Source organism: Phasianus colchicus, chromosome 3, assembly GCF_987193195.1.
Source record: "Phasianus colchicus chromosome 3, bPhaCol1.hap1.1, whole genome shotgun sequence".
Taxonomy (NCBI): Eukaryota; Metazoa; Chordata; class Aves; order Galliformes; family Phasianidae; genus Phasianus; species Phasianus colchicus.
The window spans coordinates 10,808,902-10,828,228 of NC_143438.1; the positions used below are offsets into that span (position 1 = coordinate 10,808,902).

Here is a 19,327-nt window from a genome sequence, read left to right on the forward strand (position 1 = left end):
CTTTTCCTTTTTTGCTAAACTTGGCCAACTGGCAGAAGAAAATAAGAGCTCTGAGAAAACATTTGTCTTTGTGCAGCAGGAGGGGAAAAACTAAATCCCGTTACATTAGGTCTCTTCAGCCGGGAGTGCAATGATAACGACTGCAGAGAAGCAATTTTAGTACTTCCCAATGATTACAGGTTTATAGTTCCATAATTATTTAATGCTCGTTAGATTTATCTTTTTAAGTATGCCGCTTCTGATGCAAGATCTCTTGCTAAGCTAATTTGGAGCGACTCCCTGCCAAATCAATATCAGTCTTCTGGCAAATATTATTAAATATTTGTTTGATACCTATTTACAAGTAGGAAAATAATTTTGCTGCCAAGGGATTGTAAATGTGTGGAAAGACCCTCTGACAGCTTACTTCACTCATTGCCTACGAGCCAGCGTCTGCATGCCAAAGTTGGAAGACTAAGATGAAGAACATAATTAAGGAAACATATGAAGGCTAGCGCAGGGTTTGAGATTAATTAGCTGTGCGTCAATAATCTCATCAATATCCGATTAACAAATGACACATTGCCCAATGAAACATATTGATTCATTCACCCTCCACACTGTTAATAAATTGAAGCTGCTTTGCTAAATGAGAAAGCTGACAAAATAATGGCTTCCTAATATTCCTCCAGTATTGTGATAAAAACATAAAATTAGCCCAAAGTATACTTAATTTAGCAGCACTGTCATTGCACTTACGAAGCCTGCTAATGAAATAGTTCTGAAAGATATTTTTGTAGGCTGAATCGTAGAATGGAAATGTTAATACAGGGATATGCACAGAGCTAGAAGTGTAGATGTTATCTGTTGGGATTGGGGTCCTTAGATGAACGTGTTCTTTCAGAAATGAGGAAAATATGTTGTTTAGTGTTGGGACTGGCATTTTAATGGCTTTTTTTGGTGTGTGTGTGTATGTATTTTTAAATACGATAAAATATTGATGTCTAAGAGTAGTATGTAAGAGACCAGAATACAAATTTTGTCACTGGAATTTTTTTTTCCCGTTTGTTTAACTGGGGATAGTATCGATACTCTGCCTCATGAAGCCAGATTAAAAAAATACATGGTCTCTGAGGAGGAGGAATATTCAGAAAAGTTGATGAAGGAAGCAGGTGGGGAATTAAAGGAGTCTTGTTTTCTTTCCTATGCATTGACAAACTCTGCCTGCTCCTATAGAAGAAGTTCTCTGTAAAAAAATGTGGCAACATAGCTGGGGACAAGATGTGTGCTATTTACTTGTCTCATTGATCTGCCAGGGGCATTCAAAATAATTGAAAACACCAGCAGCATAAAGCACTGATGGTGTTTTTCTGCTGTGCAAGTAGTACTACCTTGTTGGTTTCTTATGGTTGAAAAAAATGGTGCTACCACAGCTGTGTCTCACACTGCATTAATGCTGCAGCGAGGGGCAGAGGAGCTGCTGCCAGCCATGGTTTTACCTGATGGGGAACAAGCCCCTCTCACAGCTTTGCAGAAGGGGATGCTCTTTTCTACAAGCTGCAACTCCTCCTCCTGATGGGAGTAGCGTGTGGGTTTTAATACTGAGGAAAGCCTACTAGGTGACCACCCTCCTTCCCTCAACACCCACCCATGACATCTGCCCCCTGAGTGGCACAGCGAGGCATACCATCCCACTCACCTCCAGCCGCTCTGCTTGGAACAGCCCACCACCACACCCCTCCTCCCAGCCCAAAGGGGCTGCTGGTGTGGGCTGTCCCCGCAGGCAGTGGTGGGCAGCAGGTGTGAGAGGGACCCGTGGTGCAGGGAGGCAGCTGTGCTGGCTGCCTGCCCGTGCCACTTTGCTCCAGAGATGCTGGCACAGTGCCTTCTCCCCATGGAAAGCAGGGTCAGGCTGAGAGTGTGGGGATCCTCTGGGGGGGACCGAATTGGGACCCGTGCCCACAGTGATGGTTTGGCTGGGTTTGGACAACTGCGTGCGACTGAATGTGTGCTGAGAACACTCTGTATGGCAATTGAGGTACTGGAGATTCTGGGAGCCAGATGATTTTTGTTTACCTGCACGTATATGTGCACATGTGTACTCATTACACACAGATCCATATGTAAAACCTTGTCTTAGGCTCTCCAGGAGGGAAAGTGGCTCATATATATTTTCAAGGTCCGTGTTCTAGGAAACTTGGAGGATTTGAGATCTAGAGGCCAATTTTTTATTTTTTCAAAAACTATTTAATGTTCTTGTGAGGCTTTTACTGTTCATTGTTATGCATTCAAAACCTTAACTCTTGGACCTCACAAAAAGGTTTTATGACTGTGGCTAGAAATTAATGATCAAAAAGGCTCTTTAAGCATTTAGGCTCATTGCCTTGTTGTTGAGGATTGTTCCCCACCGTGAAGAACTATTTCTAACCCCTTTTTAAATGAACCAGCTAACGTTTGGTCCATCTGTACTTGGCTCTTAACTAACTGTCATTAACTTTTTAGGGCTCCATGATATGCTGAATAACTTGGAACAACTAATGATTTTATTACCAATCTTAATATTTAGAGTTCCCTGTGGAGTCATGTATGGTTCTTAATGAAACCATTATTTACAGGATTAAAATCTCTTGGCAAATTCCTTTCCTTCCGACTACACAGAAATTAACACAGACATTAACACAGACTTACAGTCCGACCTGGGATGAAAAAGGGCTTTATATGACTGACTTCTGCTTTCTTTAAAAATATTATTCCTATAAAACATCAACAATCAAAATTACAGCTTATTAACTTTCTACTTGAGCTCAGTTTAGGATAGCTTATTACTGGAAGCTATTATTATTTGTTTGATTCTGCACTGTCTTAGGGTTTGTCTTTGTAATAATTAGTTATTTGAATATCAAACACCAAGATACTCCCACCAAAACAAGGAACTTAAAATAGTAAAAGATAGTCCCCATTAAGAAGGGCATCCTTGTAGCCAGTGTTGTAGGGCTGTTAGATCATACTATCAGAAGCATGAACTTCATTATCTGAAGAATTTGAATGGATAGATGTTTGCTTATAGGAAAAAATAAATGAATTTCTTATTGGGTCTCTGGCTGTGTTCACAGCCTCTGGCACAGTCACTGGGTAAGAATTTCATTTGACGTAAGTTGAGTTTCACATGGGGAGATTTTTTAACATCAGTGAGTACAGTGAACTTGTATCACATCTCTTGTACACCCACTGTTTTTAAACTTAACCCTGAAATAACCTCTTTCAACAAATGCTCTTGAGTTTCTGAAGTGTTTGTGAGGTTTGTCTCGACACCTTTAGGCTGAGGGCTCTCTGATGTTGTAAGTCATTACTATGTGATCTAGGATTGCGTGAGGACACCTGTCCCAGCTCAGGAGAAGGCAGTGAAGAGCATTTGCAGTTTCTGCTGAAATCACTTAAGCAGTCAGGCTCCTCTGCTGTGCCATGATGTGGATGCTCTGCATGCTTTGACCAGTTACAAATCACTATTCTATCTCCCTCCTCCAAATAGGCGGGGAATACGATGGAGCAGCAACTTCTCCAAGGGACACATGTCCACCATATATCATGAGTGGACTTTGGAACAGTTCAGTCAATAGCAGAGCCCCTGAAAACTGTAGTAATATTTCAAAAGCATTTAACGAGGGCAGGGACGTACGTCTGCCTCCAGGGAATGATCCTCAGAAACCAGCAGGAAGAAAACCTAATTGAAAGTGTCAAAAAAGAAAAAAAAAAAAAAAAAAGGAAAAAAAAGAAGAAAATCTATTTCTATTAGACCTACAGCATGCTAAGATCTGAAGGAAAACTAACTAAAGCTTGTGAAGTTTAGTTAGTGTTGAGAGCTTTCTGTCATTTAACTGACAGTTTCTCAGCAAAACTCATCATGTAACAAAAATGAGAAACTAGAAGGTATCTTCTTGTGCAAATCCTACTTTCTCTTATCTGCTCAGGTAGCAGAGCAGTTGAGAGGCTTTTCAGTTTCCAGCAATCCTCTTAGTTCTGATATAGGTAGCTACCTCTAACAAGTGCATTCCCTCCTCTTCTTCAATCTGGACTCATGTGGACCATCAAGCTCAATTTTCACATTTAAAAATAAAAGTTAAAGACATGCACTGAAACAGGTTGCCCAAGGAGGTTGTGGATGCCCCATCCCTGCAGGCATTCAAGGCCAGGCTGGATGTGGCTCTGGGCAGCCTGGTCTGCTGGTTGGTGACTCTGCACATAGCAGGGGGTTGGAACTAAGTGGTCCTTTTCAACCCCGGCCATTCTATGAGTCTATGCAAGAAGAATAAATTACCCCCTGCTCCTTACTGCTCCTTACTTTCTTATCCTGCAAATGTGCTGAGTGACTGTGACTTCTTGAACCTTTGTCTTATGGGCTCCTTGTGGAAGTGGTGATGTCTTTGTGTGCAAAGGCTTGGATGGGCTTCTCTTCTAGGAAGCATTTCGCCCATTTCTTAGCCCATATATATTTGTAAAATCCACATGTTTTGACAGAAACTACCTAAGTGTATGATGTGCAGTATATACTATAATCTTCATTTCAAACCTACTGTCTGCTACTTTCATTGGATTACTGACAGTTCTTGAACTAGAAGAAACAGTGAAAAATTTGTTTTTTTTTACCATGCCATTTTGCTAGCTTATAGATCTTCTTCATATGTTCCCTCAGATCTCTTATGTAGGCAAATAATTCCAGGCCACTTAAGTGTTTCTTAGACAGAAACCATTCAATATCTTTGATCTTCTTTCCTGCTTTTTCTCTACTCTTTTCAGTTTTATTGTACTTGTTTCTGTGCTTGTGGCTTATCTTTTATCTGTGAACAAAATGTTGATTTGACATAGCAGCACAAGACAATGTCTTTTGTCTGTATAATCACTGGCTATATGGAAATTCACCTATGTGATGTCCGGCCAGGTTTTGTAATCAACCCATACAGAGTCCTTGGGTCTTCTTTGGTTTGATGCTTTCTTTTATCTTGAATTTCCACATGGATCTGTTGGTTTTGCTTTGATGGTAGGCAGTGTTGGTGAATATTCTTGTTTGAATTCCTGTCCCAATAGTTTAGACCAAAATTGTGAGAGTAATAATTTGTTTATACATAGACACGCAAGAAAAAAATCCCCCAAAACAAAGTTGTTTCTTTAGGGAAAGGCTTTTCTAAATGTGAACTAAAGTCAATAATCCTTGGCCCTTTCTCTATCCAAAGAGTGATTTTAGTTGTTCTGAGATGAAAAATCAACCAGCTTCAAGAAAAAAATAGAGAGGCTTCCTCAGCCAGCAAAATGTGTATAATTATATTATTTTTCTACTCTTCATTTAAAAGTAGGGGGCTCAGAGCTTCTGTAGGAGGAATTAGAGCTGTTACATTGCTACTGATAAGCTCAGCCCCTATGGTATTATGTCCAGGCACTTAACTGGAAGCTGGAGCTTCAGTTATACAGCCTGCATTGGTGAAGGTCTTAACCAAGATCCAGATTTGAGGTGTTATGCTAGGGTCTCAGCAGTCCCATGCTCATGGGCTGTGTTCTTAAATATTTGTTAGCTCTTGGATCAACAAGGAGGAAAAGATCCCTTGCATGTCATATCTGAATCTGATTGACGGATGGGAAGGGGATGTGTGATGATGCTGTGTCCCTGCAGTCTTCACACTAGTGATGGTTCTCCATTATAGCTCTACATTTTCCTATGCGTGAAACTGAGTGTGGGATACCCATTGCCTTCCATCATGGAGTAGTAAGAAGGTTGTCATGCTGCATGGGGTTGAAGTTTATGTGAGAAATACTGAATGTGCTGTGATGGCTATCACCAAATCTTTAGACTTGCTTAGTGTGAGGTGCTCTTACTTTTTTTTCTTTGGGCACGAAGAGAGCAGGCAAGCTGAAGCCATGAAGCCACGTTACTTTTACACAGGATGCAAAGTATCTGATATTGATAGCCATTATTGAGTTCAGTAACACCGGGCAGTAAGAGATGTTGATGTAAGAGCCAGTTTGATGCATAAAGCTTTAAGAACCTATACTGAACAGTCTCTGCTGTGCCTCAGGTATTGTGGTTGTTTCTATTCTCCATTTGTAATTTGGCATCAGGGAAGATCTTGTTTTTCTCTCTTCTTTTATTTCAATTAGAAATATTTCAAGCAACGAATCTGTCTTTCAGAGCATTGTGCACAAAAATTCCTGGCATTGGTGCTAATACACATGGGCAGGATTGTTAGACACATTTAAAGTAACAATTGAGTTGACCAAAAGCTAGAATAGTGGGCTGCAGAATTTTGGGGCTTCCTTCATGTAAACTCTGGCTTTTCTGCCATGCAGCCTTACATTGGTGGGTGGTAACTCACTGAAATGTCAGTTGTTAGAATCAGACATTCAAAACAAAGGACTTGTTTTTAAATAACCAAATGCAGCGATCATAAAGAATGTTGCTTTTGAAAAATCGTCTTGTTTCCTTGAATCACATTTTCCTGCTAGTCCTCATCCCTTTATTGATGACAGATAGAAAAGGCTGTTGCTTGTGTTAGCTGTAAACTTCCCTTTGTCAGAGCCCTTTCCACCATCTGTCATTGCATAACTGTATGTTCCCAGGTTTGTAACTCTAATGTGTTTTTGCTGTTTTGTGTACAGTACGTTACAAGTTATAAAAGCCTGAGTAAATAATTCATGTAAAAACCTTTGTAAATATTGTCAAACTGTGGAATAAATGATTTACTAAGAGGTCTCTTGGCTCAGCCTAGCAGCTTTATTACTGTAACTTGTTTTGTAAACAACCTCCCTCCCCCCCTCCTCTATTTTTTCCATCAAGTAACTTTGTTTAAATTCTATTGTTAAGTACTACTTAGATGCATTTCAATCACCATAAATAATGCAATATCAGCACTTTAATCACCTGGGGACTCCATTCAGAGTCAACTAAAGGTGTAGTTTGTGCAAGACCCTTAAGGGAACAGATTTTCAGTGTGTGTAGATCAGTGTATTTCCCACTTTCATTGCTGATTACGTTTGCTGGAGATGTCTTGCTCTTAGCTGAAAGAACTCTGAGTAGACCTTCAGTCTGTAGAGAGTTGTACCTGTTTTTGAGGGATTTCTTTTTCTTTTCTTTTTTTTTTTTTTGCACCATACAGATGTTCTGTAATGCAGGGAGAGATCAAGACCTTGAGTTATGAGAGATGGTCCTGAAAAACACTTAATTTTTCATCTGACTTTTTAATAAAGCACTGTCTGAATGGTCAGAGGAAAAGTAATCGGAAACATTTGTGTAAATGAATTAGATGACTTTGCTTTGATGTATTCATAAGAGCCTTGTTAGCTTTCTGAAAACACAGCTGAAAATGAAATGTTTCTTCAATAATGTTAGCGGAATGGGAAAATGTAAGTGGGAAAATGTGTTGTATCTGAATCCTTTTAGAGCAGGCACAATTGTGTCACTGCATGTGCTTGTTCTGAGTTTGTTTTGTGAAATAAAGACACACTTAGCAGGTATCAAACCACTGATGAGCAACTGTGGTGGTCTTGACTCCGCAAGTTGTGGACCACCCACACTGTCATATTGACTCAGAATTCGACTCAAGCCTGAAGTCTGAATGTCTTTTGGTTCCATACTGGTTTCCATGGTGGCTTCCGTATAGCTTCTTTCTTTGCAGGCAGGAAGGATTTCTAGATTGATTTGAAGTGGGCCTGTGCCATTGCAGGTAGGGTGCACATATGTTGTTTTAGGCCTCCTAGCTCTGTAGGCTTGAAATAAGGTCAGTAGAGAGCTGTTGGACGGGCACAATCCACTCACCTTCAGCTCAGGAAGGACAGAGCACCTACCTGTTCTGTCCAGGTATGCAGCAGTCACAGAACAATCTTTGCAAATGTAATGATGGGAGGTGGCTGGAGAGTGTGGGAACAGTCTGTTGGATGATCCTGAGATCTGGCAGACTCCTGAGAGTCCCTTTCTGGCCCTTGGTATGGTAACTCAACTCCTCACCTAACTCAACTCCTCACCCGTCAGCCTACCTCCTTTGGCTCTTAAACTCCATGGAAATGGATTATTCACTTAAAAGCCCCAAGCCCAGAGCACTCAAGTTCATCTTTCTTTATCAGATCCTTCCTTCCCATTGTGTCCTGCATCCATGCTGTTACCTTAGAACAGAAAGAATTAATTTCTAGTGAGAAGCATCCCATCACTGGTAGGATGAACTCCCTTGTCAAAATGTGCAGTAGGTGTAACGCCTAAGTGGACAGGATTTGTTCAAACACAAACAGCAGATGTTCTCAGGCACTACAGTTAATAAAAATGTTGTTTTCTAATTAACTAGTTTGGTGTGACTTTGTGCTAAGTAGGTTTGAACAGATTTGCAAAGTCACTTCCAAAGATTTCTGATAATCTGGGAGTGGGGAAAAATCTTTCGTTCTCTTTACAATATTGTGTCTGATATCAAAGCTATCTAGAAATGAAGAGATGACATTTTTATTTTATCTTACCTAAGGAATGAAGTTTTAATCTGTTTTGATTCATTTGGGTTCAAAGCAACCGAGCTAGCTATGACTCTGGAACTAAACTTAGACCAAGAAAAACAACAACAACAACAAAAAAAAAAACAACTAATGGAAAGCTTGATTATAGGTTTTGGGCATTTTCGTGTGTCCGATGTCGTGAGGAAACAAATTCCCCTACTCTGACTTTTTAACCCACATACAAAGAGGATGGTGGTGTCCCAGCAGTAGAATGTAACCGAATGCGTGAGAAAGAAGAAGCTGATAATGGAAGAATTCGATCATGGAGAGTTGATGAAAGAAGAAATAATGGTGTGCCCTCTACGAGTTATTACTGGTAGTTTCCATAAAAGTTGAGTAAATGAAGTCTGAGGCTCAATTAAACCACATCTTGTCTTTCTTCTTCTGTGCCCAGGACAATACATTGTTTGCTGTGAATAGACCACCCGAGGGCTGGTCATGTGTTTTGGTAGAAATCATAGTTTCGTCGAACAAAGCAAAAGACATAATTATAGACTTTTTATATAAAAAACTATTTTAATTATTATTGTGCATTTCTAATTAGAAATGTGCTAAACAGTTGCCATTAAAAGTTTAGAAGCATGAAAACAGCAAAACACCAGAGAACTTGTTCTTTAAAAATCAATCCTGATTTGGCTCAGTAGCAGCAGATCAGCAGGAATTCCTCCCATTTTAGGGGGAAGCTGGGAGTAGTGGGCAAGATAGTTTTTTTTTATTTTGCAGGATGAGGAAAATCCTAAACGCCACCACCTTTGTCCCAGTAGTTATGGTCACTATGAAAAGGTGACTTTTGAAGCTATACTTAGTTGTAGTATGAAATATCTTGTACCCAGCCATGAACATGATTGTATTATGAGAAGTGTATTCCTTGGTTATATGAAATCTCACTGACAATGCAAAGTACTTGTGAAATATAACAGATTGTTATAGATTGAAAGAACACATAGCCTAATTCTTGTGGAGTTGATGGGATTCTAGACAGGGGCAGGGACAGGGGGTTAGAAAAAGACTGGAAGATTGCTCTATAGTACAAGATTCATTGACATTTTGTTTTCTCATTATAGTGTGCCTGCACAGGTGTCAGCTGTTGTTTTTGCATTGGACATGATTGTACTGAAAGGTTTCATTCTAGATGCTTTGAGGGAAACTTAGCTTTCACGTTAGTTACTTTAAAGCCTTGTCATCCTGTAGTGCTTCTCCCATGGGGGCTACAAGGTGGACTATGGAGACTCATCTCTGCTCCCGAGTGCTGTGTAACACCTCTGGTGTAATCTACGCTTACTGAGGTGTTACTCTGTGTGTTGCTATCTTGCATCCTGTGGTCACCTTTGCTGTTAGACATTTGTGGAGACCGGAGGAATGCTTTAAACCACAACCTGGATGTTTCCAACACTCCTTGGCTGGTATGCTCATCAATATGAGCTGGCTATAACTTCTGATGAAAGGAGTCTTGCACCTGTGCAGCTCTGCTTACAACAGGAGATACAGCCCTTCTTAGCCTGGTGATCTCTGCTTTCTCTAAGAGTAAAATACTTTCTGTATCTATTTGCTACAAAATAGGAACTAATTCTGTATGAACTGGAAGGGACTGAGCATTGGATGCTGTCAGGATAAAAATTCTTTTCATTCAAAGTGATGAAGTTTTTTCAGAAGATTTCTGTGCTTACCAAGCATGTGTGGACTGACGCTGCATCTCTTGAGTGCAACAGTCACTGTAAAGGAGGTAGATACAGGACTATGCTACTTCTGGCTCCTTCTGGATTGTTTCCTTTCAAACTACTTAAAAAAATAATAAACTATTATAGTGTCTAAAGCCTTAGGCATGGGTGAGTAATCCAACATGATAAGGGCAATACGCAAAGCCACTACTTTGTTGTAAGGGAACTTACAACCTTACTAAGTTGTAAGGGAAATGCAGAGTCACAGCTTAGACCAGTGATTGAGCACTTGGTGGGAAGGCAGGGCCAACCCAGGGAAGCTCAGGTGCAAGCAATGAACCTGAGTGACCAGAAGGGGTGGAGTCAGGATCCACCCTTTCCCAGACCTCATTTAAGGGTTGGCAGTGGAGATGAGGGTGTTTTACTGGAGATCCCTACGTATCTGAGGCCTTTCAAGGGTAAGTAGCTTTTTCCTTTGTTTCTTCACGTTCAGCTGCTGTGTTTGGGCTTGTTCTCATTTGCTGTAGTCTGGGATTGTGCTACTCTGTTATTATTGCTGTATTTTACACTGTTATAGCATTACAGTATTATACAAGCATTTACAGTCCAAATGTTGGAAAAGAGGTGAAATGTGAATAAATGTGGAGCTGGAGATGGACTCGGTGATCCTTGTGGGTCTCTTCTAACTTGGGATATTCTGTTCTACTTTAAGAAGCAAGAAAAGAACATGACAACAAGTCTTATCACAAAAGGCATGGTGCATTAATAATGCAGCCTGGGACTAGATTTTTAATGTCCATTACAGCAATGTAAGCTTTATTAATACACTCTTTCTCTTCTGTCTCTTCTCTGGATCATACTTAATGTGTACTGGGCTAGCTCATCTCCAGTGTGATGTGGTATATGTTTTTTGCTGACTAGCTGAAAGGAATATGGACTTCTAGAGAGGGAAACACAGGGCTACTCTCTCTTTCACTTTATTTTCTAAATATCTGGGTCAAATAGGGCCTCTACATCTTAAGCAGATCAGTTTATCAGAGAGGAATTGCAAGTGAGCTGATTGCAGCAGCGTATCACAATAAATCCTCTGGGTGTGACCTGCTGCCACAAACACCGCTGGACTTCCACTCCTCTCTTGTGGAGTGTAGGGTTACAGTGATGCAGCACTGTGCCAGCCACCTTCAGCTGTAAGCGTGTGAAAGGTCACTGTAATAACAACTGTCTGGAGCACCTATGGAGTGTTCTGTATCAGCAGATGCTGGCAGTGCAGAAAGAGGAAGCTGTTTCCTTGGTACATCTCCCTTGATTTGGGAACTTAGGGGGAAGTGCCACCTAGGTCTGAACATCCTTCTCTGCATATAAGCTGCCACAAGAAAATGTGTTGCAGTGGAAGCGTGCTTTGGCATTGTACAGCAGCTAGATACACACATCATAGTAACATCTGATCAGGGCTATAAATAATGGCTGGCGTTCTGTCACCCCAGTGACTCACTGTTTCTTTCCTAAGGAGGGAAAGCCACTGGAGCCACCTCCTGTGCTGCCTGAAAGGCACACCTTTGCAGGTCTCACCTGCTGCTCCTCACTTAGCACTTGATAAGATCTCCCCTCTTGCTTCTCTCTCCAGTAGCTAGGAGCCAAGAAGCATCCTTCTCTCACTGCTGGTCTCTCATGCCAGTGGATGGACATTGCAGGAGGTTTTCATCAGGTTGCTTATGAGCGACTTCATAACACAAGTATCTTCTTGCTGTCAAACCCTCTGGGAGAAATTACCTATAATTAGCTTGTTCTGTGTAGGTTATCCAGATATGCTCAGCAGTGCTATTGCATTTATTTCCTGAGTAGCAGTAGTTATTGAAGAGAATAATAATAATAATAATAAGAATAAGAGTAAAACCTCTTGGATCACTTATTTATATCTGTTCCCCTTCCCCTCAGGTGTGGGTTGGTGTTGAACACTGTTTTCCACACTGAGTAGCATGTCAGACCCAGTTCTGAGAAGAATGCTGCACCCCGTGGAGGAACTGGAGACTGCAGAGGTGTCTGGTGCAGACAGTCTTGCCCTGACACCTGCCACCATGCCAGCATCCAGCTCATTGTGGGGACTGGGACGTCACTGTCACCATAGAGACAGCTGTGAGGATTCGGTTTCAAAAGATGAAGAGAAGCTGGGAATTGGAAAGGTAAGGCTGGGTCTGTCTTTCAACTCTTGTGAAGGGTTTTAAAATGATGCCAAGGGTTTTTAAATGGTTTGAAAGGATGTTGCAGTGATGGGTGCTCCGTTATATATTTGAGCTTGTGTGTGTGTATATATATGTGCAGGTAAATATACCTATGTACACGTTTACGTGAACTGTTTTGAATAGATTGTGTACGTAGAAGAACAAAACGGAGTGTTTTTAAACAACTTTCTGTTGGTGTTCTGTTGGCAATCCTCCAATTAATTTTTTGTTTACAGATGGCGTGAAGCAAGACTTGCGTTCTATTTAAATTTAATTTTAAGAAGTCGTAAAATACTCACTGCTTAAAGATTTTATCTGTTTTGCACAGAAGCTGAATGAGCTGCATGCGTTGTAAATTAACGTTGTTCACTTCTGCCCCTTTTCTTGATCCTCTGCTGTACTTTAGCGATGATATGCATGTAAAGCAATGGTGAGTGTTGACAGGCAAGATAAGGATCAGCTATGAGTCACTGTTTAACCACACAGGATTTTAAAGCCTTGGTATACACTGGTCCACAACAGCTTTCAGATAATCCCTCTCTGCCCACTCTTACATCAGCAGGGAAAGCTGCCCCTCTTGATGACTTACGACGTTCCTTACAGATGTAACTCATTTCCAGTGAGGCGTGGACTTGTTTGCACTTTTATAGACCCCAGCAAGGTGTTGATGCCGAATGGATGTCTTTCATACATTGACAGCCAAAGATAACTACATAGGTACGGGTCTGAGGGAAGGGGGAAGAGGCAGGGAGGAGCGCATTGCAGAGCAACAGATGAATTATTAATGAGCAACGATGCACAAGCATTACTGCAGGAAGGTGTTAGAAGGCTTCCAGAGGCTGATACAAGGCCTTGTCTGAGGTGCTCAGTGCTGTAGGGCAGCAGGGGCTGTGTGCATCTCTGATCTCAGGCCAGAGATGATCAGTAGAGCCCTTGAGCTCTTCTCTCTGTCCAGTCTGCTGCAGATCCAGAGGGGAGTAGTCAGGGCACAGTGGGCTTCCTATCATGACACACTCCATGCTTTGACAGCTGGAGGAAGTCTGGCATGGGAGCTGAATCTATTGGCTTCACGTCAGCTCTAGGGTATCTTACTCGCTTTGGGAATTCCCCGCAGAGGAAGCACCACTGCTGTTGGAAGCAGGGATCAGAACTCAGCCCCTGGGGCTGCCCACTCCAGCAGAGCGTTTTGGCAAGGATGTATGTCTTTTTTTTTTTTTTTTTTTTAATTCTCTATTTCTAGGTCTTTGATTTTTATGAATAACTAAATGACAAATAAAGCTTCATGGCTGAATTTTCCGTGGGGGTGTTTGCATGTGTATGTAATGCCACTTGTATTTATAATTCCTGCTGCTGTCGTCACTCACACGTCTGCAAGCACAGAACAAAAGGCGACTAGCTCCCTTTGCAGTAAGCTGATGGCCCCGCTGCTGCGTGGAGGGAGCAGAGAGCACAGAGAGAGCCTGGGGGGCCCAAGGAAACCCTGAGATAACATTGGTTGGACTGCCGAAGTCGGGCTTCTACAAATCACCATAATATGTGTGTGCTTTATACTAACAAAAGAGACAACTGGGTTTGTAAAGAACTGAATTCGCTATTTACATGCAGCTGGGCTTTGCATTTTTAGGGGGATGTCATTGTTGGGACATGCAGCTAGCTGTCTGACTTCTGTAACAAACTGCATTTATAACTGGTTTTATCTGATGACTGCTGCAGGATCTAGCCTACCCACATTTTAGTCACTCACCTTGACTTCTGTTTCAAGAACTTTCTGACCAAATTGATCAAATCAGTGCTGGTGAACTTTCAGGTTTGACTCACTTTCCGAGATCAGGCAATGTCTCAGTTATGGCACAGTCTTCATTAATCATTTCATCATGCTTTTTAGGCAGACTAGAAACTGTAATTATGTTAGATCCAGAGTTCTTCCAGTTCGGATCTGTCTCCTATTGTGGTGATTTCCAGCTGATTCAGAAAAAAGGAAAACCTACATTAAGTAGAAACCCTGTCTAAGCTCTGATAGAATCACTGTTCAGTATTTCTTTTTTTTTTTAAATAATTTTATTAACACTTATCTCCCTTATACCTTTGGATTTGTGGGATCTAACTGCCTCTTGCATTGTCAGACAAGCAAACACAGATCTGGCTGATGGGCAATCCTGAGTTTTCAAGCAACATTCTTGCGTGTTGGTTTCATGAGGAGTTGGGTGCTAACATTACTAGAGGTCTGTTCTGAAAGAATTTACTGATGCAGAAGCCACTTCTGAGGGACAGGATCAGAAAGAGGGGAAAGAAGGCTGTGCTCAGTGTCCAGCCTAGGGCCCTGGTCCTTCTGGTACATTCAGTTTTAATTCTTTATTACCTTTTGCTCTTGCTGCTCACACTTACCATCTGCTCTGGCTGTGGAATATAGGCGCTTGGTCTGCTGTGGGGAGGATGGCAATCCATACCTATTCTGTCTGGAAATTACACTGGCAAGATTTGTCTTCCTCTATGCAGCAGGCATATTTATTTGCACCAAATTTATTCTGTAGTTCACCGGATGGTACAAGAAGTAGAGCAACTTCAGCTATTTTTTTTTCTATTGTTGCACTTTTATATATTCTTTGTGAGATTTCCTAGGGTTTTCTTTGACTCAGGATGTTAAGGTAGGCTGCAGTTATTTTTGTGTTAATTTGAGGATGAGGGAGAACCAACTGAAATCATGCTGTAATGGTTGTTGGTGTGTTGATAATTTAGCAATTTATGTAGGAAAGATGGGCAAATCACGATGTGAGACAGATGCTGGACATCATTTCAGAATTATGAAGCTAGTCAGAATATAGAGTTGTTGCTCCCTTTGTTGCCTAAAGGTAGATACCTCTTTTATTACTACACTGTTCCATTCGCTAAGTGCTTGGGTTTTTCCAATTTTCTGGATTCAGTTTTGTCTTTCAAGATAACTCTGTGGGTTTCTTGAGGGTTACTTTCGCCTGTATTCATTGTAAAGGAGAGTGAATAAGACAAAAAAAAAAACAAAACCCAAACACTATCATGAGTGCCCAGTGTTGCAATGAAGGTATACATTGCCTTTTTGCATGAATCAGTTGATTTTTGGGGAGGGTTTGAGAGAGCATGGGAACCCTGTGGTGCTGTTGACCTTTCTCTCAGATTGGGCCCCACATCGGTGAGCCAAAATTTGCAGGTAGTCCAGCCAGGATTTTTCTGCATCGTCAAGGGAATGATGAGGAACTTTAAGCTCTGGGAAGATGACTCAGTGCTGCTGGTGTTGAGTTAAACCTATCACTGTACCCACTGCAGAGGCACGCAGTCCACACCCAACTTCATCCGCTGCCTACACACAAATGTGTCATCTATCTGTGCATGACTGAAGCACTCATATCAGAAACATTTACCTGCCAAAGCTGCGAGAATTGTCATAATTAATTGTCTCCTTCCATCTTCTCAAGTATTACTGTTCTCTCTGATCGTCGTGTCCCATCTCTGGATCTTCAGGTGGATCCTATTACGCATGTAGGCCTATCTGGGAGAACTGTATATACAAAGCCAGTAGTGAATCATGTCAGGTAAGGAAAGCTAGTTGAAATAACGTTTCAAATAGAAATGGATCTTGTTTATTTTGGATAAACTTACGGTTGCTTGATGTCAACTATTCCATTCAAAGTTTAATTTGGATTAGTGCAATTAATTAGTGTGTGCTTTTTCATGAGTAGCAGAATTTTTAAAAGCAGCTTTAATTTTTATCCAATTTATACAACTCAAACTAGTATCAATTCAATTATATGAAATGCAGTACTATGGAATTCATTCACTTTCCCCACGCTGTGCAAAAGAATCTGTGATTTCATTCAACTACTAGGAAAAATAATGTTCCAATCCAGAAGTATGTGAACACATTTATTTTATGGTTTTATATTAAACTTTCTGACATATCAGAGTTGTAGGCTTAGAGGGCCTAGGCTGGGATTTGTGTGTATCTCTGAGATTAGGAATTCTAAGAAAGTTTCCCTGTTCTTTCTCAGTTCTTTTGTGCGAATGCAAAGCCTCAAGCCATCTTTCAGAGCACAGGAGATCATCAGTTTCCTTAGGCAAAGTGTAATCGAACTTTGTTTCAAAACAAAGGTGAAAGCTAAGGCATTGCTCTCGAAGTAGGGGGTTTCTGAAACATCCTCAACAGAAGGAGGAGGAGACATGATCTCCCAACTAGGACAAGCTGCTCTGGGTGCTGCTGACAGACCAATTGCTTCCTAATGCTGAAAAGTCTGAAGCTGGTGGAAAGATTTCTCCAGCACAGATGGGGAAAGAAAGGAATTTAAGCAGAGGGTAAATTTCTGTATTCACTTTTCTCCACTGCAGGACTACGCATGGTAGAAGACCAAAAAAATATTTTAGAGCAGCTATTATGAAACATCCCTTGGTTCACTTCAGCCTGATGTGACTGGGAGCTGTGCAGGTCTGGGAGAAAAGTACAGAACCCGAATCTCTGTGAACTGAAACCAGAAGATTTCACAGAATCCTTCTTCTGAATCTAGTCATGCTTGAGTCACATCCTGCCTTACCTGACACTGCACACATGCATGATTCAGAGAAAATGATGTGAAGCTACTCCTCTATGTTAATTGAAATGAGAAGGGTATTTGCTGGCATGCATTTTTCAGCATGTGGCACAGCAAAATACTTTTTTGCAGACCTGTCAGCAAAAGCTGGCAGAACAAAGGAGGGCCAGGAATTAATCTAGGATAATGGACGAGAGGTGGCAGGAGGAGCTGAAAAGATTTGAGTCTTGTGGCGATTTATACTGCAAAGCCAGGAGCACAAGTTTGACTTGTTCTCAAATAAGTCTGAATTATTTGTCTAGTATTTAAGAAGCAACACACAGTGTTAGTGGCAGCAATACAATTGGTCATTTTTACTTTGTTTTTATTAACTGTTTAAATATAAAAATACATAAATACAGCTTTGAGTACACATTGTGCTCTGTTCTTAGTATCTGAGTTAAGGTACTGTGAGAATGAAGCAAGTACAAGTAGGAGTGAAGAACTTCAATTCTACAGTGTCTATGAGTGCCAGCAAAGACGTGTCTGAGCACAGTTTGCAGCCTTGGATGGAGGACTGGAACGTGAGACTTTCACTGTCAGCACCCTACGATGTATAGTGTGTGAAGAACCCTGTTTGGGTAACGGTGGTGCAAATTTCCCATAGAGATCAGAGACATAAGATGTGCATAAGTTGTAGCTCTGCTCAAAAGTATGGATAGTAGCTTACAGAGGTTGGAGATCTGGCACAAGATCCCTGATAACATCCACTGTTTTCCTACTGTCACCTACCACGGCTTCATGTAAGGACAAGCAGGCTTACTGCTGATACAAAGCTGTATCTGATTGCATTTCATGCAGCCTTCTTCTGTATCAGAGATTGCGGAAGCATGTTTCACACCCACACCTGATTTCTCTATTTCCTCTGCTCCATCTTTCGGGTCTCCTTGTGCTACATGAAGCATCTGCTAGTCTTCAGTAACTTTCTACATGTGTAGTTCTATTGCTTTAGGACTTTACAGTAGATTTTCCTCGCTCTGGCATGCTGAGATACAAACTGTGCCCCTGGGCTGAGTGCCAGGAAGAACTCAGTAGCACCAACTGCAGACAGTGTGAAGGAAGCTGATCTCAAGGCATCTTGTCAGCATCCAAGCTGAACATTTATAGTCTGAACTGAAGTAAATTATGTGATGCCCTGGTATGAAATCAGCCTTTTTCCTGTTGTCTGTGTGCTAAAGGAAGCTGTTTCTGTAGCTGATGAATAAGGTATGAAGTGTAAACTTTGCACTGAGACTCTGCAATTACCTTGCATGTTTTCAGGAAAAGGAGGATAGTACATTCCTCATCAGCTTGCATCCAGATGTCAGCATATGTGTTGAAATTTCTTTTTGAAGGATGCCATGCAGACTAGCTCTTGGTTGAAACTGAAGCAAGTATTGTCTTGCTGAAGCTCTTCAGCCTGTTTCCCTCCTCACACCAGTTTTCATTTCTAAGATGATTTAAAACAAAAACGATGAAAACAAAAAAACAAAAAGCCCCTTAAATTCTCCAACTGGGAGCTCAGACCCTAGTTTTCCACTAGAGTATTTGCAAAGAAAATCAAAATAAGAAATGGGGCTTGGCATTCTTATATCCACTAGATCCACTGCGGGTCAGCCACACCTTACATGGAATCAATGACCCGGTAGCAGCACCTAGTTGGCAAAGCTCTTGCATGGGACAGCTCAGCTCCAGTGCTGGTTTGATTTTCTGTCAGGCAGAGCGCTGTGTCCTTTTTTGCTCTGCCAAACCATTTTTCCCATAGTGTTGGATATAATAACACAAGTGTTTTACTGTAGGGCTGGCACTGGAACAGATTGCCAGGGAGGTGGTGGATGCCCTGCCCTTGGAGACACTCATGGTCAGGCTGGATGGGGCTCCTTGCAACCTGATGTAGCCTCTGATCATTGCAGAGCCGTTGGACTAGATGGGCTCTGAGAGTTTCTTCAACTCAATGATTGTGATTCTGTGATAGTATTGACCCATCTAATGAACCCATACTGCCAACCAACTCCCTACATTTTCAGTTGATGTGGTGAAACTGTCTGATCTTATGTGCCTGCTCTGTTCGGTGTCCCAAAACATGGTATTATTCCTAGAAGGAGGTCTTGTGTTTTAATTCTATTCCCCATATTTTTCAGAAGTGAGAAGGGCGACTTTGGATTTTTCTCTTCACAGACTGGCTTGAAGTCCTGGCCAGGGTTACAAAGTAAGCCTTCAGCAGAACTGAATCTAAATTTTTGAGTTCAAATAGAATAGTTCTATTTTGAAGCAATTATACTTCCTATTTTTCTTTTTTGGGGAAAAAAAAAAGCCAATCTGCTTGTTCTTTTTTGTGGAATATGTGGTATAGTGAATCTGCATCCATCTTTTAAGGTGA

At 41.3% G+C, this 19,327-nt stretch overlaps 1 protein-coding gene across 1 annotated transcript in view; it reads left to right on the forward strand.

The window, feature by feature from the left end:
* Positions 1-10,412: 10,412 nt before the first annotated feature.
* The window catches only part of LOC116226445 (uncharacterized), a 175,366-nt gene continuing 166,451 nt past the window's right edge, over positions 10,413-19,327 (forward strand). Inside the window, exons 1-2 of the mRNA XM_090136955.1 lie at positions 10,413-10,615; positions 12,093-12,337. The gene's annotated coding sequence lies outside the window, so the exon portion shown is untranslated. The remainder of the gene's footprint in view (positions 10,616-12,092; positions 12,338-19,327) is intronic.